This window comes from Phasianus colchicus, chromosome 13 (genome assembly GCF_987193195.1).
Source record: "Phasianus colchicus chromosome 13, bPhaCol1.hap1.1, whole genome shotgun sequence".
Classification (NCBI taxonomy): domain Eukaryota; kingdom Metazoa; phylum Chordata; class Aves; order Galliformes; family Phasianidae; genus Phasianus; species Phasianus colchicus.
The window spans coordinates 8291553-8311328 of NC_143448.1; the positions used below are offsets into that span (position 1 = coordinate 8291553).

The following is a 19776-nucleotide window of genomic DNA, read 5'->3' on the forward strand; positions in this document are numbered from 1 at the left end:
GCTTTTATATATAATTTGTTGTGACTGTTTTTCTTGATTAGCAAGCATAATCTTTACTTCAAATTCTTTAGTTTGAATTACAGCATATTATTTTGGTATAATTTCCATGTGTGTATTAAATCTTCCTTCTTCCTAAGGAAATGCACACAATTGTCCTTTGAGACAAATCTGTTATTGATATCTCTATTTGATAGTTTGTGCTGGTGTGTAACACTTAAGAAATTTTCTCTCCATTGTGAGATTAATTTATTGTTTTATTTTTAATTAAAGGAGGGCATTCTTCAAGCACTAGACAAACTTATATGAACCTAAATTCCAAAGCAGAAAATTCTACCTGTGCAACTCTTAGATTCTCATGGGATTTTTTTCTTTTTTTATTCCCCTTTGAGGATATATGAGAGGTCACTGAGATTATTCAGCGTGCTTTAATTTGCACAGTGGCCATTTACAGCTGTGGCCAATACGAAAACTCTGGAAATTCTTGGTAAGTGGTGACCAAGGATAACATTCTTCATTTTTGAATGTATGTATTTTTGTGTGGGTGATGAGATAAACTTCCTGATTAGATTGCCTGGTTCTTCAGAGTGGTGAAATAACACCAGGAAGGATCCAGGAAGGAATGCCTTTAAGGAAAGAGGTGAGAGGGGGCAGCAGAGTGGAGACAACCCCACACCAGCAACTAAGTGAAACTTTGGTGTATTGGGAAGGAATTCCAGATTGCTTTGAAGGTAGTGGAGTGCCAGGGGAGCTTAGTTGAATTTTTTACTCTTATGCAGGCAATTTGAATAGTCTGAAAAGAGTTTCAGCCACATCAGGATATTAAGTGCTTCTTGCTGCCACAAATGTGGTTATTTAGATTAGAAATGAGGAAAAAAAAAACCAACCACCGAACAAAAAGAAGGCATAATTTACATGAAGGAAGGAACTAGAAAGTATGCCAGTAATTTCTATTCAACTTAATCTATGAATGTACCACATATAGCTGAGGAATAGTGCCATAAAAAATTCCAGTCTGATGCCTCTCTGTGAAGGAAATAACAGATACTAGAAACCATCTCAAGTTCTGTTCATTTTTCTCCAGGATATAAAATTTGTGAAAACTGCTAGTTTCACTTTTATAGCTGTCTGAGGTTTGGCTTGTTTTCTCCACAAAGTCCTCTTAGTTTTATTCACTTAAAAGTTTACTGGGAAATTGTGGCATTCAAACTTAGCATGCCTGCATATCTTTCCTGTATTTTTAACTTTGCATTTGTTATAAACAGTTTAATCTTCTCATTGGCTAGTGAAATCATAGTGTCCCCTAAATAGGATAAAAATTGATCTTGTTTGCATCATAGTCTCTTCCTGTACTTGTTTATAATAAAGGCAAGATATTCATTTCTACTACAGATAAGTACAGTGACAATTTCATTTAATTACTGGGGAGGGAAAGACCTCATTTTGTAGAAAAGCCTCTAAAGCATTCCTAAAATTACAGGATTCCTTCTATAGAAATCCAGAAATTTAGAGGCTGAATCAGAACTAGAGGCTGAATTAACTTAAATGCAGAGAAAAAGAGATTCACAGTGTATGTTAGTATAAATAAAGGTCGTAACTTTCAACCTGAAGGTATTCTTCTGGAACAGAACAGTTCTGTTGGTCAGATCCTACTGCAAGTTTTTTCAGTCTCTGTTAATCTTTTAAATATTTTTTTTCCTCTTCATTTTCCTATTATGCTGTCACATGTTTTTGAGAATGGATATTTCACGTGTTTGTAGAATTTCTCAAATGATTTTAGTCTGAGGATTGCAGATTTTTTTGTCTGAGGTCCTAAAACATTTTGTCCCTCTCTCTACACTGAGGCACACCACAGGAGAGCTCAGAACCATTACAGCATGTTTTTTGGACGCTAATAATTATATCAGTGTACTACAAGTAAATGACATCTTCCAAAGGAAAAAAATGTTAACTCATGGATAAATTATTCTTCATTTGGATTGTAATGTTTATACCCACAAACCTATATGATCTCTTTTCAATAAAAATAGTTTCTTCCTTTCAGTGAAAATAACAAACCCTGTATTTTAAGAACCAGTGGAGGTCACAGACCCTGATGAGATGAGCGAGACATCAGGAAACAAAGGCAGAGGTAGCAGGGAAGAAAATGACATCTTGGTCTCCTAGGACTGGGGAAGGATGTTCTTACCCTTGCTAGTCCCTGAAGCAGGATCTTTGGTCTGTGTCTTTCCTTGTAGGTGTTTACCTGTACTCCTCATTAAACTTTCTAAACTTTGCATTTCTCCATTACACTGCTCACTATTTGTTTTGAAAGCTCAGGACACAGCTTACTGTCCATATTCAATGTGAAAACAAAGTGCATGGTTTCACATGCAGTCACAGACTCCTACTCTCATTGTGATTTCTTTATGGTAACTCTTGTGATGTGTTACTGTGAAGCAGTCACAACGATGGCAGTTTTTCTGCACTGGTTGGTGGTTTCTGCTGAAGTCTTGCACCTTTTGGTCATCTTTTACTGGAGAACATCTCCCATTTAAGACCACTGAATTCTGCCCAGGCTCTCACTGTATTTCCTTGCTGAGTTTTGTCAAGTTTGCAAATTTAATAATTAAAATATCACTGAGCATGTCATTAAGGTATTTAACAGGACTGACTCATAGGCTTTACTGCTGCAGAATCCCCTTCAGTGCGAACTTTCTCCTCAGCAGGAAATTGCTGATGTCTTCACTAAAACCTGGTCATGTACATAGACTTTTATATTGTATTTCTTTTGAAGGCATTCTGATGCTGTAATTACTATATGGCTTAATGCTTCTTTTGTCAGGATGTAGATAAAACCTTATTGCTATTTTCTTTTTATAAAGCCTGTTACTTGTCTACAGAAGATTAGATTAACTTGATATGTCTTTGTGATAAATCTTGCTTGCTGTTCTTTGGCTTTGTTACTGTCTCCTGTGGTGTGAAACTCATCACATGATTATTTGCTCTAGTTTTGCTCTGTAATTATTCAGTTATTCCTCTTCCACTGGCACACTGTTCGTGCCATTCTTTAGGTCAAAGGACAATTCTTTAGGTGTAACCTTTAGGCACTTCTCCTGAGTTCTCAAAAATGGCTCAAAAAATGGCTCAGCCATTTCTTTAAATGTCTTGGGGAGGACATTTGCCTTGTCATGCTCACTGGAATATTTTGGGGAAGTGGGTGAGAAACAAACTTGCTCTCAATATACCTTTCCTCCTAAGTAGCAGTTTCTTTATACCACTCTTGCACAAAAATAAGGTAGCAATACTCAGAACACATAGTGAACCTGTCCTAAAATAAAGTGTGGTCTTGAAGTATAAGCAATAAATACTTCTATGTCCAAAGTGAATTTTAACTTTTTTTTTTTCCACCTAAGAATAAGTTCTTTGCCCCCCTTCCCCAAGAGTTGCTGTTGGAACCAACAATTCACAAAAAAACCCCTCACATATAACTACGTACAAAGAAAGTAAAAACAGATTTAATTAATTCAATTTAATTAATTTAAATGAAAACAGAACATGTCAAAGAACTGAAGAGACAATGCAGTGTCAGTGCTGCTTACTTCTAAACATCAAAATTTTTTTCTCCTATGACTTGCTGAATATCAAGATAAACGTGAAATAACCTGGTATAAATTTAAGGTAGATGGTGACACCAGCTGGTGGTGAAATATATGCATTTAAAAAGTTTGGGTCCGGATTCTTCTACTGCCTTTAGCAGAAAAGCTCCTGGAATGGCTTGTATGCCATGTCACTGCAGCAGCTAAGTGCAGATTTCTCTCTCATCCTTTGACCATGCACATCCTCTCCTATGGTTAGGCAGAACGTGAATTCCTGAAGAACAGATATGAGCCACATTTCCAAAGCACTTTCTTTGCTTTCCTTTGTTTCTGTAGAAATGTTGTCCTAAGAAACTGGATGAAATGATATAATGGTGACAAATTTCTGCTGAGGATGTTGGTTCTTGTTTCTCTTTGGAAAGAACGTTACTCTATCCTCACCTTGGAGGGGGAAAAAAACGAAGCAACACATATGCCTTTTTGTATTAGCACAAAATTGAATAATTGTTGAAATTCTCAGTTGTAGTAAAAACATTTTCCTTTTGATGAAAACAAAAGAACATTGAATTGAAAACAAATGTGTTAACTTCTGCATTTCATATTAAACTCAACTAGGATCTAGAAATTTAACTTTTTTTTAATGTTTAGTAGCAGTCTCTAAATGAATTCTTATTTTCTAATGAGATACTGAGAATAAATATCAATAGAGGGCAAACTGAAAAAGTATGCATATTTCAAAATAAAAATCCCTCTTTAAAAAGACATGAAAAATTATACAGAGATCACTTGCAGAATCACAATCCTGCCCCCTTTTCCCCTCCAAAGGAAAAAAAAAAAAAGGGAATTCTGAATTTCACTGCTCAAACTCCCATACATAGACAAAGTCCTGAGTCATACCTTTCTCCAAAAAGCATGATCCCATGGGGGGACTGCGTATATTCATATTCACCTATTCATGGGGGTTTCAATATTGAGGACCAAATGACTTCCTCAGATAGCTGATTAAATCTGGTTAAGAGAAGTATGAAAGGCTTGAATCCATAGATATCTGTGTAAAGGCCTCTTATGTGTGAGTGAGACAGTGAACACCAACCCAGAATTGTTTTGGACATAGATTTCTTTAGGAACTGGTGAAGTTAGTATTGTTGTCATTTGATCTGAAATAGCGCTCATCCATGTACAGGCAAGAGAGTGTAAAGAGACAAATGCTTGTAAGAGACTAAGATACAAAAAGTCAGACAAATCCCACCATTCAACCAACAGCATCGACCCCTGTCCCGCCCAAATCTTTACAAGGTATCTGAATTCTATTAGAAATGTGTTACAATGATATTATTGATATATCCATCACTTAATTCGCATTCTTCACTATAAATCTTTAGTAATTTGGGGTTATTTTTTAAAAAGAGAGGAGGAAAAAAAAAGAATATGGCTTTGAAAGAGATTGTCAGCACTTTTCATCTTTGTGTGTTTCTAATAGAATAATTCAGAAACATGCATATCAAAAAGTGTATTAATGCCTAAAAAGCAGTGTAAACAATGTCCCTTGTGTTCCTTGTTATGCTCCTGTTTTTTCATTACTGCAGACTCGAAATGCACCAAGCAATTTAATTCTTTCAAGCTGCATTGTTTAGATAGGATGATGGTATCAGATATTCTCCTGCCTCTAATGGCCGTTGGGATTGTCATTGCTGAGGTGAATAGCTGAGCTGCCTGTTAAACAGTTTTCTCACAGAGCTTAACAGTACTGAAATTGAAAACATTGTATGGGTTTGTGTATTTACAGCAAGCATGTGATCTTTCAACCTAACGTTGGATTAACGTTCTCTTCTTCAAGCCTCAGTGCACAAATGAAATGTTTGACAAAAATGCTGTTTGTTTTTTTTTTCCCCTTCAGCAAGTGCTTTTGTTAGACCTTTCTAGTTTTCTCCCCTATTTTTTCCCCGTTTCATTAGAGAAAAAGAAAAGGTGAGAGAACTGGAATGTTTAAGCCGATAGATCAGGTTCATTTTCCTGTTTATTAGTGAGCATAGGTAGATCAAGTTCACTGCAGTAAATATGTATACACCTGAGCTAAAGCACCATGTGGTGGTGGTCTGAAGAGTGGGAAATGACTTGGTTATAATGCCTGCTGGGCTATTAAGACAAAGGTCTTCAAACTGCAGCATCTGATATCAGAACTTTGCTGTCACATCAGCTGAGCTACCTTAGAGAATACCTCTGCATAAACGTAGCTGATAAAGCATTGCTTCTTCAGATACAACCAAGGCCTCAAATGGCATCTGGTATATAATATAACTTCTGGTACCTATATGCAGGTTATTCATTTTTATTACATGTTTGGAGCTGTTAATCTGTTCTTCCAAGAGGAAGGCTGTAACTGCCAGGAAGTTCCTACTGCATCCTTCCATCAGCTGTCCGCTCTGGAGGTGATTTTTTGTCTGCATTGTTCACACTGCAGCTGTGCTCTGTGTAACAGCAATGAACAGAGTTAACCACCGCATTGAATTGCAGAACTTTGGAAATGTCAAAGTTACTTTCAGTGAATGCATGGGGCATTCTGACATCTCATTTTCATAACATAAGTCCAAACATGAGAAGTTGCTTGCAAAACAACCAATGTGTAGGCTGTACTGAGTAGGAACACTTGAAGAGCTCCACTTGTACATAGCCAGTCTCTACTGATCCTGGTGAGCCAAGTTGTGCTCGTGTCTGGGTCCCTTGGCTTGGTTCAGCATCCTCAGACCAGGGATACAGGATTTCACACAGAAACCTGTGGAGAAACCCATGATTCTTCCATTCAAAAAGCCTGTCTGGTCACGTGGAGGGGAGCTGTGTACCTCTTGTCATTTCTGTTTCTGCCTTGAAAAACGAAATTTCCAGAAACATTTCTAAAGCAAAAGTAGTTCAAATGTGTGAAATGGTAATTTTCCTTAAGTTCCCCTCTTTCCCCCAGGTGGCTGTCTGATGTAGTACAATAGTGCATTTCTCAGTGTGAAATAAACCTCTAAATATGAAATGGAATTACTGAATACCACTAGCATTCTTCTTTCCTGAAGGCAAGAGAAGATAAATATTTCTCATTTATAACATGGATTACAATCCCATTGTATTCAACATAGTGATTATGTTCAGTGGAATTGCACTATCAAAAGAAAATACTTGGTATGCAAATTATGAAAGATAAAGTAGTGATTCAAATAAATCTGTGTTAAAATTACTAAGATCATAAAAATATCTAGGGAGTATGTCATATGCTGTGCAGTTGATACAGCCATAGCAGTACGCTGGTTTTGAGTACTTGTTCTCAAACAGGAATTTGAACAGGTTTTTGAACATAGTTATACTGCAAGCTTATGCCTACAGTGAAATGCTAATTCATTATGATGGCCTGCATTTCCTGCCATCATTTGCAGATAAAATGATATGGAAATATCTGCCTCACTTTAAATAAAGAACTAATTCTAGAGATAGTGGCAATCCCAAAGGCACCTGTACAATGAATTAATTTCTTGTCATGGATTAAAGTGTATGGATTCTAATTAATTTTGGCATTGCCTTCTTCATAAAAAGAATCATCGTATTGGAAATTCATAATTAAGAAGGTTTTTGCATGGTGAGATTGACCTTTGTACCCTTACTTCTTTTCATTTTAATGTAACTGTCTTCTAAAAATGAATTGAGCCTTGAGCAATTTTAGGATGAAAATGAAGTGGAATGGAAAATGTTATGAATATTTACAAATACATTGCCTTTTTGTTGCCATAGTTTGTTTATGCATTGCTTCGAAGTTCTCTTATAGGAGAACGTAAAAGTTCATTCTTACTGTTTTTTTCATTATAGATGATGTTCAGATTTCAATTGAACATTTAGATGGTGTCAACTCCTTGCTAAATTCACTATTCAGCAGGCTTTTCTCTGGAGAGAAGGAACATTTGTGGCTGTTCTTCAGTCTTTTTTTTTTTTTTTCCACTTCCCTGCCATCCTTTCCTCTACTCTATTTGTACACTCTGGGAAACCTAATGGAGAGGAAAAGTGCCTTTGCTTAAATAAGCTGTTGTATCCTCTTTTTGAATCGCTTTCTGCCCATGGCTGAACTTGATAGAATTATTATCATTTTTACTGGCAACAGGGTGAGAGAACAAGCGCTGGAGTGCGTTTAAGCTCCTTAGCCCTCATATTGGCTCATACTGAGCTGCTGGCCGCTGGTGACTGCATATGTCTGTGGCACAAGGAGTCAGTGTGGCATGGTGTGCTCAGTGCGTGGAGAACTGCCACCATCCCCACAGCTCAGAGTAACTGCTGGGGCAGCTGATTTCTGGGAATGCCAAACAAACTCTCAGAGTAAGCAAAGCTCGAGCTTGTCACCAAGGACAGTTACTTACATCTGGGCTACTTGCAGTTGCATGGGAAAGAGCTTCAGCAATAGAAAACTAGTTTGAGCCATAAAACCTGCTTGCAGAACATCTACTCGGGGCATAGTTTTCTTTTTCCATAGGATACGTACCTCTTGTGGAACCTGCTTTACCAAAGAGCTCTGCAGGGGGTAGAGCCAGCAGCTTCTGAAGGTTGGGATCAGAAAAGGCTTTTCCATTTCCTGTGCTTTTTGCTCCGGGGAATCATTTTGTCCCTTCAGCTTTCCAAATTGTCCAAAAATTTTGATTTACTAATATATAACTAACTTGATGCTGGAGGTAGTCTGTCAACAGTTCTTGAACTGCAGCTCTACAGGGTGCATTTTACAGTGTTGCATTTTTCATGGTGTCACTTGGGGTGCAAAATGACTGCAAGGGCTGCAAGACCTGACGTGATGCTGATGATGGCCATCATCACTGAGGGAGCTGTCCTGAGGGTTCTGTGTAGATGCAGCATCTAGTTCTGCAGCTGGACAGGTGGAGCTCAGCTGCGCTCCAGAGAAAGCTAAGCTGAGTGCATGCAGCCCCTTCCAGCTTCCACCTGCCAAAGACAGAGGAAATTGCATAAAGCTACAGAGCACAAAGAGAAATATCTTTATATGATTTATCCTATGATTTATATAATATCATAGGAGCTTTCTGCACCAATCTGAATGCTGAGAAGGGAGAAATAATAGCTTTTAAAGGATCTTCTTCATTTTCGTGGTAGTCTTGTTCTTTCCAGTATGATTGAGTGTTTTTGTTTGTTTGTTGTTGTTTTTTTTTAATGTAAATATAATATCAATATATTGCTCCTATGTAGCATTGACCTACAGTCCTGATTGAGATGAAGGAGATGGAGGCAGAAGGTGTCTTGTAGAGCTGAGAAAAGGCCTATGCTATGCAATCGTTTGTAGCATTTGCATTTTTTGAGCTGTGTTCTTTGAATCTTACAGATTTGTGCATGGCCGTGTTTTAGCATTGATACAAGCCGCATTAGATGAGTTACACTATGAAATGAATTAAAACACACATGGTTTTCATGATGACTTCTTTTTTGTGTGGTTGTCATATAAAAGATTTGATTAAATAGATGATACGTTGGTATATATTTCATGAATGCCAATATTACTCACTCATATTATCAACCACCATTGATCAGATCTTCCCTTTGCTTTCCTGCCTGTCTGTTCAGTTCTCTGAGCTGACTGTAAGGCACAAGAGGTGATTCTTACAGTTTCAGTAGCATGAAGCAGATGTATCTGTTTTAGTCCACTACTGCTGGTTTTGCCACTTTTGTGCAGAAGGACAGAGCTTTTGTAAGAGGGGGGGAGAGCCTTTTCTTTTTAGCTAATTTGCTCTTATTTCTTTATTTTTTAATGATTCCTGAGGTTTAATTAGTGATTATGTTGCTACTGTTCTGTGTTTACACTAAAACATCTAATTTAGTGGCACTTGGCCGCTGTTTCTCTAATCTATGGTAGGATAAAATATGGCAGTACATAATTAAAAAGTACTTCGGATAGACATCATTCTATATTTGTTATTTTTCACTTGGGATGAAAATTAACAGAGCCTATTAGTGTGACTGCATTAGTGTGTGGTCAGCATTTCTAGTCATCTCAGCCCTTATATAAGGAATTTAAATGTAATTAAGTTTATCTCATTCTGCCTGCAAAATGTTTTAAACCCAAGATCAGTTCTTTCTTTCCAGATTTTTTAAAATGCATTAGGGTGTACATGAAGGATAAACGTGGAAAGAACAGGAGTGTAATATGGCTTTTTCGGTGAGTTTACTTGAGTAATTTTCTTTATGCTTGACTTAGTTTGTGCAGCAGGTCTTGTTAGCAAGAGAGTTAGAATTACATACTGAGTTCTACTTTGATTCTAGCTATATTTATACACAAAACAGAACTTTTTGGACTCTGTTGCTGTCTCACCAGTCACTTCTCTTAGCACAGCTCTGGAAAGTTATGTTTTAATAGGGATATTTTCTACTCCAGCATATTCTAAACACAATTTCAAATGACTTTGAGGAGGATGAGGGGGGGAGGAGGAGGAAGAATTTGTTCCTGGAATAGTAGTGCAGGTATAGATCGTGTGCTGACACCCGTTTATGCCCAAGTCACTGCTAACTTTGTAAATCTGGAAGACCTGCAGTGGGTGGCTTCCTGAAGGCTTCATAAGAAGCCACGAGAGAGGTGGTGGGGAATTTAAGTATGTCTTAATACTATTGCGTCTATATAAAGCCTCATCCCACTTAGTTTTTGCATCTCTTTTAATTGCACAGGAAGAGTAAGCAGCATTAAGAAAGCACTATCTCTTGATGAATTTGGGTTGTCCTGTGTGCAGCCAGAGATTGGACTTGATGGTCTTTGTGGGTCCCTTCCAAATTGGGATATTCTGTGACTGTGACTCTGTGATGTTTGTTTCTATCTGTACTAACTCAGGTGGGAGAAGAGGAAAATATATTTGAATTTTCCCTTTGCTTTGAAGTAAAGAAATAACAACAATTTTTTAGCATTTCTTTTTAGTGGAGACTTACTTAAGTGCACAAGTAAAGTTTATTTGTAGAAACACTGTCCCCACTAAGTTAATGATAGAGAACATTTGATGCGACATTAAGCTCAGAAATAAAGGTGGCTCTGTCTACTGCTGAGTAAAACTCACTACTCTCAAGTAAGGTAAGAGGAGACATTGGTGCTGTCAGAACTTGGTCCAACCAAAGATATTTCTGAGTGATGTGATAACTGCTTTTGAATCTCCAGATTTTACTGGAAGGTCAAGACAACGTCAGAACTGTGTAGTTTGAGACTTTCCCCATTTTCACAATCTTTTTTTGATGTCTCAATAAGTAGAATCAGTATAGCATCAGACAGAAGTTAAACAGAGGTATTGGATTAAAAACATCTAGTAGTAACAGAAGGGAATTTAATTCTTCAGATCATGAATCTCAGCTGCCAGAACTTGTTGGTTCCTGGTGATTCCCAAGCTATGTGCAGTGTGCCTGTTTTTGAGGTCCATACCTTACGTCTCAGCCTACAGGCAGTGATATCCTCTCTTGCTCATCTTGAAGGAAATTCATTTAATTCTGCAACAGCAGCAGTTGATGATGAAAATGAGGAGAATTCTATTACTTCTGCCACTTTCTCACATGGTACTCAAAATCAGTTTCTTAGCCCCCCATGCAGGAGAAAGTTGTGACAGTCTCAGGAGTGAGATCTCTGTTCACAGAGTTGCTGATACAGTGCAAGTTACCTAGAGTTTGAAACCTTTTAAATAGCAACTCTTCTCAAATACATGTCCTAAATTTGAATTAAATGTGACAAAACAGTTTACTCTTGGCTTGGCCAATCCACATTTAACATGAATTCCAAGTTCCTGTTTTCAGCTCATATTGTTGACACTATCTTTGGCAAACCCTAGAAGAAAGTTCTTCAGCCAAACTTCTTTTTCATTGTTCTGGAGGTATTTGTTTCACACACAGCTAAACCTGTTGGTTAAACTGCTTCTCAGGTGACTGGTGTGACTGCTTACAATGCATTCTCGTGCAGAGGTTGCAGTATTAGTGTGAAGATTTGTTTTGCAGTACTGATTCACTGTGAAACATGTAGCATCACTAGATGGTGCTACAGAGCAGGTTTGTTTTGGGTTATTGAAATTATTCAAATTCGTGGAGTCCAGACTGCAGTGCCTGTGATTCTAGGGCTTTCAAACCTTTTTATTTGACCTTCCTCTGTTTTTTGTTGTTGTTTTTGGTGTTTTCTTTTGGCTGGGGGTGGAGTTGCTACTCCTGAAGAAGTCAATGGCATGCCTTCTATTGAATGCAAAGACAACAAAATTGAGCACTGCAGAGAATTTCTGATAACACTGTAGACATACATTTACTGAAACTTCTTATTCAGGGCCTGACCCTTTGTGAGATAAATCCACTGCAAGTTTTATGTCATATCCTTACAGAAAGGTGGTGCATTTTCAAAAGGCACAGAAATGAAAGCCTAGAATACTGATGTGTCATTGCTTTTTGGTAAGACTTACAACATCGAGTCATATCCACACCTGAATGTTTTGATGTCATCTGCTCACAGTAACTCAAGCTAGATTCCCTGTAATTCCTAAAACCCTTGGATGAATTCTCTGTTGAGTGATGAGCCTTTTATTGTTGCCTTGTAATGGAATAGACAATAGTTCTACTTTTCTGATTAAAATCCAGGTAGATGGATGTTTGTCCTACACTGGCTCTAATCACAGACATTTTAGTTTAGTTTAGTTTCAGAAGCTTTCCTATATTTGCCCAGACCACAGATTATTGTAGTATTTATTAAATGCTTTTTGTTTTTAAATTGGAGATTCCGGTTTGTTGTTTGTATTTGGAGTACTTTTTATACAACATTTTATGTGTAACTGTGTCACATACTGCACTGAAATTCTCTGTGTTAGCTAGACAAAAATTATTACAGTTTGTAACACATGAACAATTACAGCATAAATATAGGTAGTTCAAAGATTTTCTTTGTATATGTGCATTTGGCTTCTTTTTTTTTCCTTTAGTTCTAGTATTTGGGTTTATGATTACTAATAGGCATTGAAAATTCTGGCTTGTGAGATGTATTAAAGAGTAATGGTTTGGGGGGAAAAAAACTTTTGTAAAATCCAGATTGATGAGTTTCTTTTGTGTAAAATGATACTAAAACTTTTTGTATGAAAAGACTTCATTTTTTTTCTTTAAGGTTTTATTTACCTTTTGTGACATTGCAAAATCTCATTATCTTTGTCTGTCACAATCTCCCCAGTAGAGCCGAGATAAGGCAGACTACAAATCAAGCAGTTCTTTTGCTCTGTAGGTACAATATCTAAAATATTTTTAACAGATAGTCTTTTAACAATTTAATGTAATATTGTAACACTTTGTTAAGAATTTTCATGTATTAAATATTAAGATGTGCTTAGTATTTTTTTTTCCTAACTGGATTTTTCCAGAGTTTCTCTGAAGGCACGTTTAGCTGAGACCTGGGAACCAGGGAAGCAGCTACCCTTGTCAATGACACAGCTTATTAGCTTTTATTTTATTTTTTTAATTACTCCCTGTGCTGTTAAGATACTGTTACATAGTTACCTGATAGGTGGGGCAGCAGATTAACATAGGGATCTTACTAATCAGTGTGTTTGATTTTAAGGCAGATTTCACAGTGAGATATTTAATATCTATAGGTTAATTGAAATCTTCTCAATTCAGGCAGGAAGCAGGCAGAGTGTGCCTTGTGTCTGGCTCATGAATAGATTTATTTCTTGCAGTCTGTATCTTCTAATCATACAAGTTCTCTTAGGGGCATCCTGAGGTTCATAACAAGCCAAGCAAGAAATGGTTGAAAGTGGGAGTTCCAAGATTTGCGTCAGTAATTGTGCCTTCAAAAGTCAGCATTGCAGTGAAGCTCAATTCCCATTCATTGCTATGTCACTAGATGGTACTGCAGAATAGGAAAATGCCAAAGTGCAAATTTTGTCCAAATACAAGGGTGTAGAGAGCTTTAACCAACACTGAGCATGCTTCCTTGAGCAAAAGAAAGGTTAGCTAGCAGTTCAGAAGTATCTTCTATGCTTCTGTATTTCAACTGGTGCAGAAAATGTTGCCCCCACAGTGTTACCAATCATTAGACCTGCAACTTGTTTGTTTATTTTGACAGATCAGATGAAAGCTTTTTTTTTCTTTTGATTAATCTGTCATTTCCAACTGTGTTCCCTAAAACTATGTTCCTTTGGGGCCTAAAACAGCCAGCTTAGAGGTGTTTCTTGGCACCAGGCTTGGTTCTGATGTGGTGTGTAGCATGAGTATTTATCTTTCACTGGAAAGATAAAGAGCAGAACCAAATTTCATCAGCTGGAATATCTGATATAAAGATACACCTTGAAGATGGCATGATTGGTGAGTTTTTTCTCTGGGAAAGGCTGTTTCAGATTCATTCCAAGAATGCTGTGACTTTTCCAGCAGGTTTTGCTGCCCATGGAGTGGCTCTTCTGCCCACTGCACGGCTCCAGCCAGAAATGGCTGTGGTTGCTGGGGTGCCCTGCTGCTGGAAGCACAAAGAAGCCCTACCCACACTATTGGAGGGCCACATGTTTTTATTTCATAGATAACTGAGAAAATATTATAATCTTCTAATTATCAACAGTGCAGTATTCTGATGAAAACCTAGAAATGAGTAGAATTTTTGCTTTCACCTGATTCAGTTGCAACTGACAGTAGAATCCAAATGCCTTAGTTGCTTTCTGTGTCTCATTCTGTTGGGGGGCTTTTAGGGATTTTTCTGCAATAACTCTTAAATCCTTTTCCTGGTCATTATATTGCAGCTGCATTTCACTTCACAGAGGTTCTCTCGTTGGGCTTTATTGTTTCAGGACCTGTGGTTTGCGTTGGTTGTGTATCTAAATACTTCACTTTCTTTTTCACCTCTCTCTCAAAAAATTCACAACTCTGCTTTGGAGTTTTATAGAATGACTTTTTAAAAAAATAGAAGAGATAAAGGTTGAGAAGTGGGAAGCAAAACAAGAACTTCCTAATACAAGTCTCAACAATTGTAAGCAATACCATGCTCCTGAACAGCAGGAAAATAATTTAAAACTAATAATTTGCTCAAGAAAAGGCTACTTTTTGTTTGTATGTAGAGGTGAGGGAGCAGCTGTTTATTCAATTGTATTTATTAGTTTAATTTACATCATGATGTACTCAGTAGCATCTGGTGGTGTACATGATAAAGCTGACCATAGCAATATTGATTTGAAATGTGGATAGGTCTTCGATGTGACTTGTTGAACTTAACAGCAACAACATGCAGCATACGATCAAGGAAAGGTTTATGCTCTTTCCTTTCTCTGAGATCTCTATCTAGTTCTAGATATATGGCAGATTTTTATAAGCACAGCATGCAGGCTCTTGTTCATGGCTGGTGAAAATGCATAGTTAATGGTGGTGACTATGTTGAAAAACAGGGTTTTATAGCTGCAAATTTCCTATATGGAACTGTTCTATTTTGGTCTTCGTTGTAGTTTGCGTGGAAATAAATAGGAGGCATTAGTTTTGGAATGACCTATATATGTTTTCATTCTATCCTTTATATGGCACTTAGCTTCACAGGTAGCATAGTTATGAAATCAAACTAATCTCAGAGAAAACAAAGGTGGTGTTAGCTCTATTTCTTACATAGCAGTTCCACCAAATAGTATCCTAACACCTAGATTGTGTTTTAAAAGAATGCTTGGCTATGGGAGTCATGCTCATAAAGATCTTGTGTCTGTCACAGGAGCACTTTGACTTAAACTGCTGTGGGCTAAAGGTGACAAACAGAAGATAGGAGGAAGGATTCAGAACTGCTATTAATACAGAAACAAGTGGTCTGCATTAAAACAATTGGAGAGAAGAACTGAGAACTTTGAATAACAGTTTGTAGGTTTTCGAGCTAATTAAAAATGAAGTTTTAGTCCTTTCAGAAGTATTCATTCAGAAATTCATTTATTTCCCTAGAGTAGGCCTGCATGAGGAAATTAAGTGTGTGACTCCAGAGCCAATAACACAGACCATGAGTTCAGAAGTACTTTTACCACTTAGTAATTGAAACCACGGGTTACCTCCTTAAGAAGTGGATATTTTAATACCCCAATGAACACAGATTTGCATTTTACATACTCTGAAATTATTTCATAGGAGGTAAAGAACATTACATTGATTTAAAGTATGTATTATATATATATTTTATCCAGGTGGCTTTTGTGAACTGTATTGTGCATTTTCAGTCATTAAGCAAATTAAAAGCTCCTAACATCCAATAATGTAGATGTCTTCATTCTTATTTTTCTTTAATACTTATAGGTTTGTCTCACTAAGAGAATTTTGCTTTTTAGCTTACACTAGAAGGCAGATCATTGTATTATACAAGCTTTGTTCTGGATTCTTTCTGTTTAACTGGCAAGTTTTCTCTCATTGATTTGTGTCTTTATTTGCTCAGCTGTGCTAAGAGTTATCCATTTTTTCTCTCAGGTCTATTAAAAGACCATTATCACAGCATTTCCTCTTGAGATCTTTTTACCCTTATCACATTTGCTATAAATTCATGAACTCCCATTTCACTTGAAGATATTTATACCATATGGGCCATTTTCTTTTATAATCAAGATGTAAAGGTAGGTTCCAGTGTTAAGTGCCCATTCCAAACTTCTGCTGTAGATGAATGATTCCTGCATTCTTTGCAATTATTACCTTACAAGAAATGACATCATGATAAAGACATTGCTTAGTAAGACAGATAATGGCAGTAAAAGCAAAAAGCTTGAAGGGGAGTTTTGCTTTTCTGATCCTTCAATTACTTTTTCAATGTAAAGTTATATTTAATACACGTTTTTTAGTATGTAATAGCACAGTGAATAGCAGGGCAAGCTCTACAGATGGAAGAGACTCATCTTTAATTTGAAATCTGCCCTTTACTCCAAAGTTTTGTACTCTTGTCATAACCCCAACTGGATTGGGATAGGAGACTTTCAAATGCATCTGCCAAGTCAGCTAGCTACTCAGGAAATGCTGTCCTGTCTTGTCTTATTGCTTTTCTGATGGCATTTTACAGCTAAAGAGGATATTTCCTAAATGAAGTGCAGAGCTAAGTAACTTGCTAGTAGCATCACTAACATTGGGTGAAGCATTCTGAAATCAAATTCTTCAACTTCTCTGAACAATTTTCCAAAAGTGAATGTAGAACATGTATTTTTGAACATGTTTATACAAGCTTACCAAAAATGTCTGTGCTTTGATCACTGAAGAGAAGTCATATTGTGTTATGTAGCTGACAAAATGTGAACAGAGCATTAAAGACTTGTGGCATGTTCAGTCAAAAGCAGAGATATTAAATACATCCAAGGAAGAAATTGTATTTCACAAAATACAGATACCTGGTGCTTCTGTGTCTACTACCTGATGCTATGTTCATCTCTATTCTGGAAGATTGTAAGGCAGGAATTATTTTATTATTGTTAAAAAAAAAAAAAAAAAAGTTGTTTTGAGCTACTTTGAAAAAAAAAAAAACACCTCCAAATAATGGGGAATGATATACAAATTTCAATACAGTAAAATTTTGGTTCTTTAATAGTATTGCAAGAAAATAATGAATTTTAAGATAGACTTTGATGCAGGAAATAATGCTTTTAGTTTTAGAAATGGGCAGCAAGTGTAGAAAATGTTGTCTATGATACTGTAGTCTTAGGCTTGCTGGGAAGAAAGAAAAGCCAATAAAGGAAAGAATAATAGTACATTGATCAACTCTTTATCACAGCAGGGTAACTAAATCTGCTGTCACCAAACATATCACACAGCCACTTGATTAAAGTCATGTAATTTGCTGGGATGGATGTGAGAGTTGAGCTGTTGTCAGCAATTGTGGACAAAGGCAGATAAGGAATGTGCTGAAATTATAAGAGCTTCCAGCTGAAAACTCTCAATTTGTTTCTCAAAGGAAGAGGGTGTTCCACTGTTTTTCTCCACATTAACAGCACAAATTGCCATGTCCTCATGTTTTCTAAGTCCCTTATAAAACACAGTAAAGACAATATCATGTTCGATCAGCCCTGTTCAGTTGTCAAATCAGCAGGGAGAAAAGAGTAGTGTTCATTATTTAGAAATAAAGCAGAAGGGAGAACGCTGAAGTCAAGGAGGTGAGGAAACTCCAGTCAGGAGATAGGGCTGTGCAGTGCACTCAGAAGAAGAGAGAAGAGCAGTGGGAGGAGAACCCCTTTCAGAACAGCAGATGCTGTGGTGTAGCCTGCACTGATTGAGGACTCATTCTTGTCTTTATGTTTTTCTGTTAAGTATTGCAGAATGAAAGTGTATGTTAAGGGGGAAACTATGGGATGTGATAGTGAGTCCTTCCCACTTTAGGAAAACTATGGTTCACCTCATAAATGGGCAAACAATTCCTTAGACTAGGGCAAAACGGGTGGGCCTTGGAACTGAAAGTTAAACTGAGGCATGTCTGGCCCAGAATCTCTCCTGCTATCTGGGTCTGCTATTTCCACCTGCGGCAGCTCAGCCTTTATGGCATGGAAATGAAGAGATTAAAGCCAGCTGCCTTTCTCATGCCTCAATTGGAGTTAGAAGTTCAACTGTAGCTAGTAGATGGGATGGGATGGGATGGGATGGGATGGTTTAAAAGCATGTGATTGTACCAAATCCCTTTTTTTTCCTTGTTAGAATCAAGTCTTGTTATCACAGTTCCTACAGTTTTGATCTGCTGAAATGGAGAAACTTGCAATACTCCTACGAGAAAAGGTTAGAAAGAATTTATTTTTTTTTAAATACTGAGACTACGCTGAAGTGTACTACTATATTTAAAGCCATATAAACAGTCAGAAAATATATTCAGTTCAGTTTTCACTTCTGCTAACAGAAGTTGTATGTCCCTTGTCTTAAAGAGCAATTCAGAGAGCGTGACTGTTTTGTCTGTCAGTGATCATTTGTTAGGAAATTACTTCATAAATTTCATTTTCCGTTCCTATGTGTACTGCTTTGTATAATGTAGAAAAGAATTGCATAACACGATCTGGAAAAGTGTACTTCAGTTATTTTACTTTTAAATCAATGACCATAACGTAAAATAGTATGTAGCACCAAATCTTTTACTCTTAGAAATTCAGTTTCCCTGGCTGGAGCAAAAGTATTCCAATTATGGGCAGAGCTGAAAGTGTCAATACACCATCAGCTCAATTCTTTAAGATGACAAATCTGTGTACACTCTTTATGTTAATTATCTGAATGTCCGACATCATTTAGCAGAATTGAAACTGAAATATTTGTGGATTTTTTTCCCCTGAATTCTTTACTGTATTTAAACCTGTACTGTATGACAGAATATACAACACTGCTATGTTTTTCTCTGGTCTCTGTTAGACCAGTTTATGCTCATCAAATATCTATTAAGCCAAATTTGCTTTGGTTTATTTGAACAGCTGCTGTGTGATAAAATTCATTACACTTGGTTGAATTTTTCTACAACTAATTTTTTTTTCCTTTTTTTTTTTTTTTGAGAGAGAGATTGAGAGAGACTGCAGATAAGAAAGGGTTTAGTCATACTGTTCCTATTAGGATGGTAATACTGTGTTTCTGCTTGTGACTGTTCACAGTCTCTGAAAACATGAAGGAAAAGATGTCTGTTTCTGTGGAAATGAAATCTCATTGCAATAACAGCAATAAATCTTAAAACTAAAAAGCCTTGTTCTCCTATCAATAGATTTGATCCAATGGATTCTAGAACTGATAGCAAGATTTCAGTGAATTTGTGTTGAATATTCTGGGCACATAAAAAGCCAACAGGTCTGGGTATGTTTATCTCCTCCTGTTTCCTTTTAAATGTAATGAGATACATTCTTTGATAATTTATCTGAAAACTTTATGTACTTAATGATGGATCTTTTTCCTTCAAGTAGGATGGGTCAAATCTACATTGTACTTGATTGGACATTCCTAACACTTTGAAATGGTGAATTTCTCAACTTCTCTGTCAAGGACAGAAAAAGATCCTTTCCCTAAGGGTGTGTTTGTGCGGGTATCTAACAACTGATCTCCAGCAGTTAATATTATGTCCTAATGTTTGTTACCAGTGGCACTGAATTCAATTTTATCAGTTTATGTGATGGCAACTTACAAAACAAGGCAAAACAGACAAAAGTATGTTTTGAAAAAAAATTTCAGACTTACAGCTGGAAGGGCATGGTTTTCTTGTTTGTTTTTTCATCGCAGACAATATTTTATTTGTTATAAAATGAAATTTCAG

General features: G+C 36.8%; 1 protein-coding gene across 2 annotated transcripts in view; it reads left to right on the top strand.

Moving 5' to 3' along the window:
- VSTM2B (V-set and transmembrane domain containing 2B) overlaps positions 1–19776 on the top strand; it is a 360933-nt gene that overhangs the window by 29495 nt on the left and 311662 nt on the right. The window lies entirely within an intron of this gene.